The sequence below is a fragment of the Ceratotherium simum genome, chromosome 24 (genome assembly GCF_057802395.1).
Source record: "Ceratotherium simum simum isolate JZ-2026a chromosome 24, ASM5780239v1, whole genome shotgun sequence".
In the NCBI taxonomy this organism is placed as follows: Eukaryota; Metazoa; Chordata; class Mammalia; order Perissodactyla; family Rhinocerotidae; genus Ceratotherium; species Ceratotherium simum.
In genome coordinates, this window is record NC_141923.1 from 12,117,815 (window position 1) to 12,134,980 (window position 17,166).

A 17,166-nucleotide genomic window follows, 5' to 3' on the forward strand; every position below is an offset into this window, starting at 1 on the left:
GAAAATTTTTTGCCAAGAGTATCTTCTCCCTTGTATTTTATCCCTATCTTCCATAGCCCGACGATAAGCAGTCAATAAACACCAACCTCGCCGTGCCAGAAAAGAAACATCATCTCTTTCTTTCTTTTTCCCCACCGTCTGCAAAGCTTTGGTCACATCCAATGATTCACATCTCGCAGACAAACATCCCAAGATTCACATAATCCTGACCTATGAACCCACTCCCCAGCCAGACTACAAAAGGGAGGGTCCTCCCATCCTGGAATTTCTTCCACCTTGGCTTCAGTTACCTTTTGTTTGAACAGGAAAGTCATCTCCTTAATGAATCCTGCTCACAGCGCCAATTATGTTATGAGAGGTTTGGGGATTCGATCGGAGACGTAAAAGAAACTTTCCACTCCAAACAAATGTACTGAAGTTATATTTTATTATATAGAGGATAGTAAAGGTGATAGTCTGCAAACAGATCCGAATAGGTCAAATATTAAGAGGGAAAAAACATCAGCTCGACTGGAAAGGGAAAACATCCGCATCGACTGAAGAGAAATGACACAAATCAACCGGAAAGAGAAACACCAGGTTGACCGAAAAGAGAACACATCAGATCAATTACTTCACATCAAATCAGTTACTCACAACATCCACCCCCCAACTGCCGGAAGAGTCCTGTCAATCGATGCAGCCGGGCAAGGATCACACGTCCTGGGCAAGGCGTCCCCTCCACAGGTGGAACTCTCACCGGGTCTCAGTTTCCAGCAGTTTTTATACCATCAATAATTTTCGGAGTAAGCAATTACAGAGTTTGCAGAGCAAGAATTTAGTGTTTCCATGCACAAATGGTTATCAGTGGTGTACGTGCACTGAGCCCCCTGGCTAACGTCCCAGCCCAGTAGTTGTGTACGTGCATTGTTCTCTTTGGTTATCGTCCTAGCCCGGCACAGATGGCCAGTCCATCCCGTGCTACGACGCTCCAAGAGCCTTGAAATGTTACAACTTGCAACTCTCTCCATGGGAGAAAGGCCAGTTCCCGGGAAAAGGCCAGTTCCCACCACACAGAAAGCAGCTTTATATTTCTTTGTGCGCTGGTGGCCATAGGTCAATGGAGCGGCCAAACATGGCTGTACCCATGTTAAGACAGAGGGGTCTGGATTCTGCTCCAAGTGCTGCGGAGGGGTTGGAAGGAGTTGATGGATCTGACTTTCACTGTTGAAAGGTCCCGCTGGCTGCTGTGTGAGGAGGATGGGATTGCAGAGGGCAGAGGTGGGCACTGCCTGAGGCTGTGGCTGTGGTCCAGGTGAGCGGTGAGGACCAGAGGGGTGACAGTGGAGATGGACGACAGCAGTCACCCTGGGGAAACACTGCATTTGGGGTGAAGTTAAGGGCTCCTCCTGATGGAGGAGACTGGACAAGGGAGCCGGGGCAGGGGACAAAGGAGAATAGAGAGTAAATTCTAGGTTCTTTGCTTAGGCAGCTGGGTGGCAGTGGTGCCACCACAGGCAGAGCTGGTTTTGAGGAAGGGGTGGTAATCAAAAAGGCTCCTGTGGCCACAGTAAGCTTGACATGCCGGCTCATGTCCATTCTGGAAATTTCCACCTGGAGCTCTGGGATCCAGTGGGGTAGATGCCCATTTGGATGTCACTGGCATATGGATGGTGCTTAAGGCCGTGAGTCTGAGTGGGGACCCTCAGGAGGGAGGGAGTTAGACCAGGGAGGGGGCCCAGGTATGCAGAGAGAAACGAGAATGTGGGACCGAGTTGCCCTGAGAGGCTGCGTGGAGGCCAGCTGGGCCCCCAGAGCGGCAGGAAGGGCCAGGAGGAGGAGGAGGAAGCGGCCAGCTGTGGTCCCTTGCTGACCGTCAGCAAAATGCTGGGCCCCACGCTTGGCTGGAGTGAGTTGGGAGAAAAAAGGAGTGCTAAAGGAAATCGCCAAAGATGGTGAATCTAGACTTAAAAAAAGCCCAGCTGAGCTTTTCAGAATTTTTTTCAGTGAAATGGGGTGACCCCTGGAGGGGATGTGGGGTCAGGAGAGGATGTTTTAAAGCCTGAAGATACTCGAGCTTTAGAATATATTCATGTGTTCCTGGGAATGATCCAGTGGAAGGGAGGGATTGCCAATTTAAGACAGCGGAGATCATCGCAAGGTCCTTGAAGTGAGGGGGGAGGGGACCCTAGCACACGACAGGGACCTTTTCTTTGTTTTAATAAGAGGGAAGGCAAAGAGTTCGGGAACAGACTGCACCCGCTGGCTGCTTTAAGGCCAAGACAGTGAGGGAATCCCCATCCGCTTGATTCCTGGCAGAGGCAAGGCCACTAGCTGAGGGAGGGAAGCAGGGAAAACTTCGGGACAGAGGGAAAAGTGTGACATCGTAACTTGGGGAGCACGGAGGAGTGTGGGAGGATTTGGGGGCAGGGCCGAGGCCCCCGGGGGCTCGGGTGTGAGGCTGGCCTGTGGCTCACACGCCTCCGTATGGTCAGGGTGCTCCTCTTACAAATAACGCGGCGCTGAACATCTGCATATCAAGCCATTTCTATATTGTGCACTATTTTCTCAAAACTGAGTCCTCGAAGTGGATGTGGATTAAGGCATATGAACATTTTAGAGACTCGTGACAGATATTGGAAGCATAGTGTCAGGTTGCTTCCCAAAAACAGTTGTTCGGGCTTTTACTGCCGCAGCAATCTAACGGAGAGGGTTCTCGCCTCCACCTCACCATCGCCGGAACGCTGTCATGTTGTGTTTTGAAATCCCTCCTAATTTGATAGCAAAGAGGAGTATTTCATTGTTGTGCTTACAGCTTTTCCATTTCTTTGATTCGTGTTGGAGTGAAACAGTTTTTCACAAGCTTATTAGCTGTTTGTCTTTTGTCTTATTGTAGCTCGTCCTTTCGTGGCATATTTAGAGAGCTCCCGAGGTAAATCAGCGAAACGACGGCCACACAGCCCCTCAGGAGAGAAGCAGACAGCGAGCTTGCAGAGAGGGATTTTCTGGCTGTTTATTTTCCTGACAGTTGCAATGGCGTGAAAAAAACAAAAAGCCAGTGAACTGTGTCAGGACCATAAGCAGCATATTTTAAAGCTAATTTAAAACAGGAGGCTTCGTTTAATCTGTCACCTGTTTCTTTCTCTCTTTCTTACATACGCACAGACCTACACACGCATACGCTGAAGGCAGTGAGGAATTATTTACAGAGTTCTGTCTCAGCTGAGTTTTTGTGATGACTTTTATTAATTATTGAATAATTCAATAAATAATTCATGATTTCCTGCTGGCGAAGGCGTCATCAAAAACTCGCGAATACAAGTCAAGCCGACCCGTGGTCTTCCTGAAGCTGGAATAAACCCTGATTGTATTTCCACGTATGTGTGAATGTGTGTTTGCGTGTATGCGTACATGCCCACATGTGTTTGTGTGCGTGTGCCTGCGTGTGTGCCAAGTGTGGAAGCCTGTGTGTGAACACGTGTGCAAGTAATTGTGCATATGAGTGGATGTTGAGCATGTTGTGTGAGCATATGAGTGGAGGTATATATCTGGAGACGAGTGAGTGGAAAAGGAATTTCTCTGTGACTTTATATTCTGCATGTTATTATAATTTCTTTGATCTCTCGGTGATGGGAGCAATAGTTCTTTTTTCATTTTCTTTTTCGTCTGTATAAGATCATTCTTAAAAAAAAATCTAGATTTTGGATGGAGGAAATTGAAATAAAAAGTACGTGTGCATTGAGGAGCAGTGAGGAGCAGGGCAGGAGAATGATGGGAACAGATAAATATCTTCCAGCAGAAACCTTCCCTGATTCCACAAGCTGGGCTTCCTACTGCTTGTCACATAACAATTACCGAGACAAATCACTGAAGAATATGAAAGATAAAGAGAAGGAGAAGCTCCTTTTAAAAGGATGACAAGCCCGGCCATCGACCTCAGCAGCAGGTTTCTAGTCTGACTCCTTTGGAGGGTCCTAGGGCTCAGCCTCAGGATGGGAGGGAGATGGCTATGGTGGCCAATCTGAATACTCTGTGTCCTGTGGTTGCTAGTTAATGTTTCTGGGCTTCTGCCTATAAAATCTTAATAATAAATCCCTGCCCAGAGACCACTGGGGGCTATTGTTAGAGCTTTGAGCGGCAGTGAGTGCTCTGTGCCCAGGGTCCGCAGGGCGTCATGGGACTGGAAAGAACATGAGACAAGGGACAGTTCTCAGTTCTCGTCTGGTCTCTACCACTCACTGGCTGTGCAACAGGGGCAAGTTGCCTTGTTTTTCTTAGGCTCAGTTTTCTCAAGTGGAAAATGGGACACTGTTAACTATGAGGTGGGAGCAAATGAAATAATGCAGGATCACAGTGAGAATTAAATGGGCTCACCCTGGCACAGTGCCTGGCACATAGCTGGGTCATGATAATAATTTATTCATTCCCTGTTCATCCCAAGAGGTGGCATCTGAGCATTCCCCAGATCCTTCAGTGCCATGGATTGGTGTCTAGTTATAATACCAATTACTGAGAATCAAACGTTAAAATCACCAGCTCTGACTGTGGATGTGTCCATTCTCCATCTAGTTCTGCCAGTTTTTGCTTCACACATTTGAAGCTGTTATGTGCCAACACATTTATGATTGTTATATCTTTCTGTTGAATAGAGCCCTTTATCATTATGATGTCCCTCTTTCTCCCTAATAATAGGCTTTGTTCTGAAGTCTCCTTTGTCTAATATTAAGACAGTCAGATATCAGCTTTCCTCTGGCTAGCATACTCGAGGTACATCTTTTCCCATTCTTTTACTTTTAACTTATCTATGTGTTTATAGTTAAAGGGTGTCTATAGACAGCATATAGTTGGGTTTTGTTATTTTATTCAGTCTGACAATCTCTGCTTTTTAATTGGAGTGTTTAATCCATTTACATTTAGTATAATTATTGTTATGGGTGGGTCTAAGCCTATAATCTTTCTATTTTTTTCTATTTGTCCCAACTTTTTTGCTTTTCTACTTCTCTCATATTCTTTTGCATTAATTGGTTGTGTTTTTTTGTTTTTTTTTTTTTTTAGTATTCCATTTTATTTCCTCTATTGTATTTTTAACTATACTTCTTTTCATTATTTTTACTGGTTGTTCTGGGGATTTAATATACATCCTTAACTTATCACAGTCCCCTTAGAATCAATATTGTACCACTTCATATTTCACTCTTCACATTTCTCAAATTTAAAAACATTACAAGAGTACAATTACATTTGTCTTCTTATGCTTTATGGTATTATTGTCAGATATGTTACTTCTACATACATGATAAACCTGATATTACAATGATACTATTTTTGCTTTAAATCATGATTTATCTTTTAAAGAAATTAAGAGAAGAAAATAAAAGCTAATATGTTATATTTACCCACATCTCTATCATTTCTGGTGCTCATCATTTCTACCTTCAGATCTGAATTTCCCTCTAGATTCATTTCCATTCAGCCTGAAGAACCTTCTTTAGTATTTCTGGCAGCACAGCTCTGGTGGTGACAAGTTTTCTCAGCTTTCATTTATCTAGAAAATCTTTATTTTCTCTTCATTTTTAAACAGCTTTATTGAGATGTAATCACATACCACTCAATTCACCCTTTTAAAGTGTACAATTCAATGATTTTTGGTCTATTACATTACTGATTTTTAAGAATCGGAGTAAAATACATATAACATTGAATTTGCCATTTTAACTATTTTTAGCGTACAATTCAGTGGGATTAATTACATTCACAATGTTGTGTGACCATCAACAATATTTCCAAAATGTTTTCATCATCCTAAACAGAGACTGTAGCCATTAAGCAATAACTCCCATCACCCCTCTCCCTACAGCCCCTCTAATCTGCTTTCTGTCTCTATCAATTTGCCTGTTCTAGGTACCTCATATAAGTGGAATCATACAATATTTGTCTTTTTGTGTATGTCTTATTTCCCTTGGACTCTCCAATCCAGTGAATTTTTCACTTTATTTGAAAATACAAAATATTGTATTTTTCAGTTCTAAAACATTTCTATGGTTCTTTTGTTTCGATTTCTCTGCTGAGGTTCCTCATCAGTTTCCTCAATCAGACCATCTTTTCCTTTAAGTCCTTGAAAATATTTATAATAGCTTCTTACTGTTCCTGTCTGCTAATTGCAACATCTGGGTCACCTCTGGGTCTGTTCCCACCAACTTCTTTTTTTTCTTGATTATGGGACACACAAATCCCATCCCTCCACTTTTTACCCGTGAGACCATTTGGGCAGAACTTTTAGGCAGATTAACATCTCTTGGAGTGTTTTCCCTTCTATATAATAGGGATAATAGCAGTTACTCTGCAGGATTGTCATAAGGATCAAACAAGATAAAGCCTATGAAGAACCTGGCACATAGTAGGTGGTGAGTGAAAGGTGGCCAATATTGGCCTTTGAGGTTAGGCTCATGATACATCTCTCCCACAAAAAGCTCTTTCTGATAACTCCGTCTGGAGTTGGCTGCCCCTTCTCAGTGCCCCTCCACATCTTGGGCTTGTCTCTCGACCACACATTATTCTACCATGTGCTCACCTCTGTCTCTCCTGCTAGACGATGAGTCCTCCAAAGTAGGGACAGGTTGTACTCAGCTTTGTCTCTGGCTCACAGTAGGTCCCCAATGCATATTTGTTGCACTCAACTGAAGTGGCCCTTCTCTAAGAAGCCAGGAGCAGTTACCCAGGCGGCACAATTTATGATAGTCTGGAACACGGTAGAGATTTGCAGTGGCTCAGGAACTCCCCTCGGGCCAGCAAGCCTGGCGTCCCCTGTGCCTCCAGCCCTGTAAAACTATCACTGAAGCTCACGCTGCGTTAAGCGTTGCTTGTACTGGGCCTCGTGGAAATGCAGTTGCTCTTTGCCTCTAATATGCTGCTGACATTTGATTCTCACAGCACCGATGTCTCATCGTTGCTCACTGCTGCTGCCACGAGACCACAGATACCTGGTTCATGCATTAGGCGTTTCTCCCCACGCGGCACTCTCCTATCTGAAATTGTTCCCAATGCTCCCCCTCCCCTCTAACTTGGATACCAGACTCCTGGTCCACTGTTCCTTCCAAAGAGCTTTGAGGCAGATATCAGTGATGGTGAGGATGATGATAAACAGGATGAAGAAGGCTAACGCTAATGAACTGAGGGGTTACTGGGTTCCAGGTGCTGTGCATGTTATCCCATTTAATCCTTATCGAAACCTAGAGAGAGGTGTCATCATTCTCCTGTAATGGAGGAGGATATGGAGACTCAGGGAGATGATGGGCTTACCCAAGGTCAGATGAACAGTAAGGGAAACCTTAGTCTTCCTGACTCTTTGCCCAGGGTGACTGTTCATGGTGCTCAGCCATCCCTGACTCCGTGGACAGGTGCACGTCTGACCCCACCTGTCACATCAAGGTGCTCACAGCTCGTAAAGCTCTGGGGAGTGGTGTTTGTAAGAGGGATGTGACTATCTGTGATAGAATGAGCATAACGTGTGCTGGGCAGGTAAAGTGAGTGTGGTGACCTGGGAGATCTGAAGGGAGGGAGGGCTGGTCCACACAGTTGTAATGACAGACATCACTTGTTGAGGGCCAGCTGGAGCCAGAGCACACACTGGGCAATTGACGTGCATTATCTCCCTTTAGTCCTCACAACAGTCTTGTGGGGGAACTCTCATTCCCATTTCACAGATGAAGAACTGAGGCCTGGAGAGATTCAGCGACGTGCAGCTCCCCAGTGGGCATGCTCTCCCCCATCCTGAGGCCTGTGTCCATCCTCTGCCTCTTTCTCTGCCTGTTTCACGCCTGTTCACCATTTGGTTGAGCTGAGATGTCACCTACCTTGTCACCTACCTTGCCTGCAGTGCCCTCCAGGCTGGATTGGGGCCCTCCTAGCCCCACAGCAACCTTGCCCTTCACCCCACCATGGAGCTTTGCACACTGCACTGTCTTTGCCCATTTTCTGCCCTAACTCTCCACCTAGACTGTGAGCAACTCACATCTTGCTTGGCTCCATATGTTTAAATGAGTTAGTAACATAAAATGCTGGCACCATCCCTGGCGCATAGTAGGGGCTCAAGAATGCTGTTACTTTTAGTATCCCTATTGCTTACCACAAAGCCGGGCACACGGCAGGCCAAGAGACATTTGTTAAATTAAGGAATGAATGACTATCATACAACTATGCATTCACAGAGCCTGGAATACGGTTTCTTTTGTTCCCGAAACCCTATGCATAGTCTCCATCACCCAGGCTGGACCTGTGCGACACTGTTGATGACATGCCTAATCGTCCAGACAGCACCCCACCCCACCCACACTCCATCAGCAGAGGCGGATGCACACATGGGGGGCAGCTCTCCGCGACAGAGCCCGCAGAGTCCTCAGGGCATGCAGCCACCTCTGGCCCCAGCCCCAAGACCACTGCCTTTGGGAAAGTCATATAAGCACCTTGGGAAAGGAAGCCTCGAGATCTGTCCTCTGCCGGGCTAGAGTTAGGGAACCCTCTGCAATTTTTCTTGGAATTGTCCAACATAAAACGTCGATCTCAGTCTTCTGAAATGAGCAGGGGTCTAAGACCAGACTTGTCAATCGACCTTCACTGGTCATCTTCACTCTCCTCTTGCTGGGTCCCCCTGGGAAACCATTTTGATCCCAGCCTTACTCTCTGTCCATCCTGCACCTCCGTGGCCTCTTTCATCCCGAGGCGGCCCCTCCTGGGATATAAATTCCAGGCTCCTTTGCTCCTTGTTCCATCTGCTCTAATGATGCCTGTCCTGCCTCCCAGCAGTGTAGCTTGAGGGAGTCCCAGTTCCCAGCTCACCCCGCCCCAACGCTCACTTTCCCAGAAAAGGGGGCTGCACCCCCAGATCTTCAGCCAGTCCTGACCAAGGCAGACCCACCAGCAGGTGTGGGCTATGACTACTCTAGTTCCCCAGCCTAGGAATTGTGTGCCCTTGGCATATGCCCTGGCACGTGGGGGTCCAATGGGCCTTCTCCTTCCATCATTGCTAACCCTTATTAAATTTTTACAATGTGTCAGGCACTGTCTGGAACACGTTACATGGGTAGCATCATTTCATATAACTAGATCCCCACACTAGTTTGGGGGACTAGGGCCTGGTCCTAGAAAACCAGTCCAATTGGTGGAGGCCCTGAGACCCCCACTCAGGTAGCTAGACACTGTGTCCATCATGGACAGAACACCTGGGACATCATACAACCTGCCTTCCAGAACTGAGGCCGCCAAAGTGCCAGGTCCACCCACCAAGCTGAATTCTCTCTGGCATTGATATTGGCCCAAACCGGGTCCAAGCTCATTCTAACAGGGACACTGGATGTAGGTTGTGGGATCTGCCACTGGGGCTGGCCCAGCAAGCCAGTGCAGCTTGGCTCCTCCCTTTCCCCAAGTCCATGCCAAAGCTCCCAGCCTGTCTCGTGGCCAAGTCCACCTGGATTAGAATCTGAACTCTCCACTTGACCACCCACAGTGACCAAGTACACCCAACAACTGATTAATTACCTACTTTAATTGGCTTGGTGACGGTCACCACCCTGGGCTGCCTCCCCAGTTCTTTTCCTCCCGTTGTCCTCTCAGCCTTTATAAAAGGCAGGATTGCATGGAAACATTGTGACTGTGATTCTTCCTGAGGTTGAGTAAGTCCATGTCGAGACATGGTTATCTCGTTAAAGCTACAAGAGAAAACCTATGTCCTTTAGACGGGAGTAGAGGTTCCCCCACAGAGAGGAGGGCATTCCAGTTACTGTGGTTGCAAATCAAAGTAGAATGACATAAATCAGCGCTTCGTTGTGCTCACGGCTCCTGTGGGCCAGGAACGGGGGAAGGGCTCAGCTAGGCAGCTTTTGCTTGGAGTCCCTCATGAAGGTGCAGGCAGATGTCGATTGGGGCTGCAGTCATCTGAAGGCTTGACTGGGGCTGGAGGATCCACTGCTGAGGTGGATCACCCACACAACTGGCAAGTTGGCACTGGCTGTTGGACAAGAGCCTTGGTTTCTCTCCACATGGGCCTCTCCGTGAAGCTGCTTGAATGCTCTCATGGCATGGCGGCTGGCTTCCTCCAGAATGAGATATCCAAGAGGCCAAGATGGAAGCTGCAATACCTTCTATGAACTAGTCTTAGAAGTCACACACTGTCACTCCCACCATATTCCATGGGTCACACAGGCTGGCCCTGATTCAGTGTGCGAGGAGATGACACAAGTGCATGAACACCAGGAGGCAATAATCATTGGGGCCATCTTGAAGGCTGGCTTCCATAGATGTCATTCCCAAGAAGGAAGCAGGTCCGCAAGGTGGGAATGGAATTGGGGGCCAAAGAGGAGATGCCATGTCCCTCCCTATGTTCTAGATTTGGGGGTGTCACGATGTCGAGCCATGCTGTCCTAAACTGCGGGTGTCACAGTAGTGCCCCCACATGAAATAAGACTGAGGTCTGATGCCAGCTGCAGTGGGCAGTTCCTGGCCATGCTGCAGGGCCCCACCTACAGCGTCAGCCACGCTTTGCTTCCCTGCCTGGTGCTGGCTTGGCCCACACCCAGGGAAGCCCAGAAGTGCAGAGGGGTTAACAACTCCTACCAACAAGGGATGGGAGTCTGTAGACACAAGCCCCCTTCCCTTCCCAGCAACAATTCTGACGCTCATTCTACACAGTTCCTTGGGGGTCCCCAGTGGATATGAGCCCCAGGAGCCCACAGCAGTGCAATAAAGCGCTCATTATTGCCTTTTTCCTCCTTGCCTGTCTCTGCCTCTCTGTTTTCTCCTCTTCAGAATAAACTCCCTTCATCCAATTCCTTGCCTCAGACTCTACTTTCAGGGAGACCCAAACTAAGATAGTCACCACACACTCCTTGTGGGCCCCACTGTCTAAATTCATCATATTCTCTGCTGGTTCTTGTATTCAGCAGACACTTTTTGAGCCCTTGATCTGCACCAGACTCTGGGACACAAAGGTAAACCAGACATGATCTCAGCCCTGAAGGACCTCAGCCTCACGCACAGCAGCCCTAGACAGAGGCGCCGACGATGACAGCACGTTGATGAGGGCGAGGACCTGGTGTCCAGGATGTGACAGGAGCCCAGAAGAGGGGTCTCTAAATCAGACAGGGGCCTGGGAAGTCTTCTCAGATAATTGATGCCTGAGCTGAGAGGTACCAAGGATGAAAAGTCGTTAATGAAACAAAGCAAGGGTGAGGCTGTCTTGGGCCGAGGGAAGCGCTTGAGAGAAATAAAAGGCAACGACATTGTCAAGGAACAACTGCTAAGGCTCTTTGTTGTTTTTTTAACACTTCCAGAGAGCCCTGCCAAGTGTCCAGCCTTCACATGGATGATTTCATGTAATCCTCGTAACAAATGGGTGTGGTAGGCACCTCATTCTATAGATGAGAAAATGGAGGTAAGAGAGAAGTTATTTGCCCGTGATTACTCAGCTAATAAGTGGCAGAACAATAATTCAAACACGGGTCAATCTGATTCCAGATCCCAAGCTCTTAACCTTAGGAATGCGCTTGCTTCTAGGGTCGGTGGTGCCTACGGAGGGTGGTGTGGACAGGGTTGGAAGAGTAGGCAGGGGCTAGATCAGAGACAGCAACAACCCCCCAGAGTTTAAACGAGGGAGTGACACGTTCATATCCGGTATTTTCCAAAGATAACTCTGGGCATTGTTAGAATATCGCCTTCAATGTTGCAGAGTATGAGACAAAGGTCCTTGTCCATACTGGGCCCACAGGGGTAAAGGGTAAGCAGCGCCCCCACGAGGCTGGAGTGGGAGTGGCAGCGGTGATTAACATGGTCCTCCTCCCAAGCAATGTCCACTTTCTCCCTGCAGGGTCAGCAGTCCCTCCCCCCTAAGAAACTGCCCTCCAATACTAACCTTCCAGGGTCTGGGATTTTATTAAGGAAAGTGACATTTTCTTTCAGGTTTATGTCTCTTGGAAAGCATAATAAGCATTGCCTTGTGAGCAGTGAGGGCCTCTAGGGTGCAATGATACACACTATGACTATTTTTGACTCACCCTGCTCTTTTCCAGAACAATCTTAATTAAGTGGAAGGTGCCAGTTGCTCTAAAAGAATTTACCAACTGCCTCTCAAAGTAACTCTGATTAATAGCAGAGGCACAAAAGTGTCACCATAACCAGGTCACATGACATAATACAAATGACTGTCTGTTGCTATTTTTAAGTAATGTTTATTAGAATCCCTTGGCGCGTAATAAATTTAATTTACAGCTGCTTGCAGCCCGATTTACACATGGCCTCCTGTGGCTCAGCTCATTAACACACTCAGGGAAGAAATGCGTTTTCTCTTTAATTCTCCCCTTCCATTTCTCCTTTCTCATGAGTCCAGATTGTGAAACTCTTTAGGAGAGAATTTCTCCATCGTGTCTGGTAAAAACTGTCTTAAATGCTCAAATTTTTTAATTATCACAGCAGCACACAGCACAAATTCATGTTAGATAGCTCGGGGCGGAGCTGGAGAAGGAAAGAGTGAATCATCCACGCTCGCACGAGTGAGTGTGAGCCCTCGGAAGGGAGGACAAGAGGACGAGGCCTGGAGGGGCCTGTGGGTACCAAGAACGCTCCAGCTGGAGATTTGGAGGCCTTTAAACAAATCCAACTATTACTTAAGGGCCCCTCTGGAGAGCAGAAGGGCTCTGGACTAAGAGACCAGAGACCTGGAGTCTAATTCTGCTTCTGAGGCTGGATCAGAAGCCCTCTGAGGGCCTTCCAAGCTCTGAACAGTCTGATGCTTTCCGTTTCTTGGCCTGAGAACCAAATTCAAAACCAGACATCTCAATCAAACCATTGTATGGAACAGGAGTCAGCCAACCTGTTCTGTAAGGAGCCAGAGGGTGAATATTGTAGGCTTTGCAGGCCAAGAGGCAAAATCAAGGATATTATATAGATACTCACATAATAAGAGAGAACAAATTATTGTTGGTGAAATTCAAAATGTAATCATGATGTACAATATTTTGTAATATAGGTCTACTAAGGAAAAGAGTGGAACTCCTTTTTATGGGATAGCATTTGTTTAATTGGGGCTCCTAGTGTTCCCTATCACCACACTGATTGAAAACATTTGTAATAACCCTTCTTAGCTCACGGGCTGTACAAAAACAGGTGGTGGACTGGATTTGGCTTGCAGGCGGTAGTTTGCCAGCTCCTGGCAGTAAACTGCCTCAGTTCAACTCCTGGCTGTACCAACGATTAGCTGGGAAGTTAGGTAGGTAATCACTTGCATCAGCTACCTACTGTCACAATAATGCTGCTAGAATTCAGGGATGTACAACGAGAAGCAATTCCTTAGGTCCTGACTCTGTGGGACCCCCTTGATCTGCGGTGGGCTCTGCTGATCTTGGCTGGGCTCACCCACAGGCTTGAGGTTCAGCTGGCTGTCGGCCGGTGGCCTCAGCTGGGGTGACTCGAGCAACTCAACTCTGTTCCATGCGTCTTTTGCCTCCTGGCAGGCTAGCCAGGGCATGTTCTTCACGTGGCCACTGGCAGGGAAGCAAAAGCAAGTAAATCCAGTCACATAGCACCCTCCAAGCTTCCACTTGCATCATACTTGCAACATCCCGCAGGCCCAAAGCAGGGTGCAGGGGCCAGAGTCAGAGTGGAGGGCAGGACCAAGTCACACGGCAAAGGTGTGGTTGCAACAAGGGGGCACACACCGGGGCCACTGACGCAGCCTCACCACTCTTTGCCTATTTCCTTATCTATAAAATGGTGACAAGAATAGTAGCTACGTTACAAGGTCACTGTGAGAATTTAAGGAGTTAATACTGCAATACATTTAGAACAGAGCCTGGTGCTTAGTAAACAGCCAAGAAACGTTAGTCATTCTCATCATCTGGTTTACCTATTCTGGGTACCAGCATCTTAATTCTAACCGCCTGGTAAGGATCTACGCGTTCTAAGGATCTAAAGATAAAAGTACCTGGAAAGAATTATTTGCTCTGGGGCTCTTTTAAAGTTTTCTCTATGCTCAGTTAGGTATGGACCACGGATGCCAAAGGAGGTCTGGTGGTGTCTGGTCTCAGTCTCTCGCTCTGCCCAAAGGAAGTACAGAGAGGCTGCGAGGAAGGATCTGGTCTTCCAGGGGGACATTCTTGTGTGTTCCAGGTTGCCTGGCCCCAGGCCGTCTACATGGGCTGGCTGTTTCTAGTTCGGAGCCCTCTCCCTCACACTATTGAAGTTCAGTGTCTTCAGTGGTTGGCGGGTACGAAGCCTTTGCTTCCCTCCCAAAGGTCCACCCAGCCAGCTGCTGCCATGGGGCACTCAGCCCCCTGCCTCTCTGACCTGAGCTCTGCGAGGCTGTTTTCTGTCCTGCTCGTCATGAGCGTGTCAACAGGAGTGGCTTTTCAAGCTTCCCCTAAAGAGGTAAGCATCTCTTTCTGCTTGGAGCCCTCAAAAAAGGGCCCACATTATTGGAGAAAAGGGGCCATCTGTGAGCCTCTTGTGTAACATAATTAAGCATCCTTCTTGCAACACTGCCTCTGGGGTTGATGTTTCTTGCCCAATGTCCTATGGGTTACACACACTCCACTTTTAAGAAATCCAACATATGAAATGCCACAACGCAAACCACTAAAAGATGTGACAGAAATTGCTAGCTGTCCAGTTGTCCCCCAACAACTCTCTTATTCATTAGTAATGTAACCTCTGATTTTAAGCTGGACACATGGCTGCCTTGAATAAGAAATGCATTTCACAGCCTCCCTTACAGCCAGGTAAGGTCATGTGACTATGCTTAGGTCAGTAGGATGTAAACAGAAGTGTCATTTGATACTTTCAGAAAGTGCTTTTAAAGGAAGGAACATACCTTTCTTTTTCTCTTCCTTTTCCCTGCTGGCTGGAATGTGGATCTGATGGCTGGAGTTTGAGTAGCCATCTTAGGCCATGAGGTGAGAAGAAACCTACATGTTGAGAATGGCAAATTAACAAGCTAGGAAAAGCCTTGCCCCTGCTCTGTGGAGCACCACACTAGCTCCAGACTTCCTTTTACCAGAAATAAATTTCTACCGTGTTTAAGCCCCTTCTGATTACCAATCATGTCTAGTATTTGCATGATATTTTAGAGCTGACAAAGCCCATTCCCATTTTTCTTCTCTTGTGATCGTCCCAGGCAAAGAAAGTAATAATATTATTCCCATTTTACGGATGAGGAAACTGAGGCTCAGGGAGTTTAAATGATTGCCCAAGATCATACAGCTAGGTAAAATCTGTTACTCAAACCTCAACTGTGTGACTCTAAGTCCAGGCTCTCAGCCAGCACTCGGTTTGCCTGCCTTCCATCTGCCTACACCTTCACCCACATCCCTCCTCCCACATGGTCTTGATAAATCACAAACGTACAATGCCACTCTCTTGCTTAATACCATTCAGTGCTTCCCCACTGCCCGCAGAATGAATGCCAAATGTGCCAGCACAGCTCACAAGGCCCACCTCGTTGAGTCTTTCCCTCCTGCAGCCTTGTCTCTTGTACTCTCCCACTTTCGCCTCCAGTCATGCCCGAGAACACATAGCCAGGAAATAGCAATACTGAGATTCAAACTCAGCTCTGTGTGATGCCAGAGTCAGGATGTTTTTCCCCTAAATCAGGAGCCCCCCCCAATTAGTCATTACTCACACAAGCAGGTACAAAGGGCAGCCATACAAGTCCCTGTAACGCAGACCAGAGACAGCACAGAGGAGGACGAGCTGAGCTTAGGGGGGTGTTGTGACGGGAGAGGTGATGTGTCCTGGAAGTGATGTGAGCTGGGACTTGAAGGATGACTAGGACTTTGCCAGGAAGACAGAGGGAAAGTATTCCAGGTAGAGGGAACCTCACGTGCAAAGGCAGGGAGCTATAAACAACAAACGTGTGCAGAAGACCACGGTTTGGTCAATCTATAGCAGAAAGGACAAGTGCCAAGACACTGAAAGCACTAGGTTCTTCCTTCTAGCCCGTGCTCACCTCTGTCACAGTCCTTCCCACACCCTGTTTATAATCATCTCTTCCCCTCTCTGTCTCCCCCCACCAGCCCAGGAGCTCCTGGAGGGAGGCAGGGACCCTGTCTCAAGCAATTCTGATCCCAGTGCCCAAGTCTGGCACATCATCTGCATTCTACATGTGTTTGTTGATTGCCTCAACGAGCATGGATTATCTCAACCACTTTTCAGGGACTATCAGACCAAGTTCTTTCTACACCATACTCTGAGATGGGCGTGCTCTTTGAGAAGTTCTAACGAATGATTGAGTGCTGGGCTGGTCAGTGCGGGTGTTAGCAGGAGATCCCCAAGCTCCTGGATGCTTCTGACATTTCTGACTAAAGTAAATGGCAAAATCCTCATTCCCTGAAAAATCTACAAAGCTCCCAGACAGACAGGTTTCCAGGCAGAAGCCACTCCACAAAAATCCTAATGTAAACAAGAAGAGGCAGTTCAGCAAGTTTTCTCTAAGATAAAAAGTCACCCAAACATTTCATCATAAGGTGAAATGCAAAATGTAAATCTTTGTAAATTGTCTCTCTTTCTATTCATTCATTCAACAAATGTGTCCCGGGCCAGCCTAGGCCAGTCGTGGCTGTATGGCGGTCTCTTAGTTCGGGTTCTCCCAAAAGCAGAGCATGAGACAAGGACTCACGCAGGTGATGTATTTGGGAGGTGAGCCCAGAAGGAGGAGGGGGGACCGGTTAAGGCTGCATTAATGGAAACAGTTACCGCTGTGGGCGATCGGGCCTCAGTCCACTGGGGACCCCCAAGGAACTATATAGAATGAGCCTCAGAACGTTCCTCAAAGAAAGGGAGGCTGGCGCGAGTGACCACACCCCCGCCCTACTGTTCAGGTCATTCTGGAGGCCTCAACTCCCAGCACTTCTGGTTTTTGCCTGCTAGGTGGGCTTCCTCGGCTCTCAGGCAGAAAAGCAGAGAGATGCTGCAGCCTGGTAGGGATGGAGGAGGAGAGGGAGGAGCACAGTGTACAGAGGAACTGTCCATCACGGCTGTGCTGAAACCAGAGGTGGGCTGAGGGGACATGGTGCAGGACGCAGCAAGTGTCTGCTCTGGGCCATGAAGAGAAGACTCCAAACCCCCTGGTCTCATGGATCTTAGAGTCTAGTGAGAGGAGACACATACCAACCAAAGAAAGCAAGTAACACAAAGTGTGTATTGGAA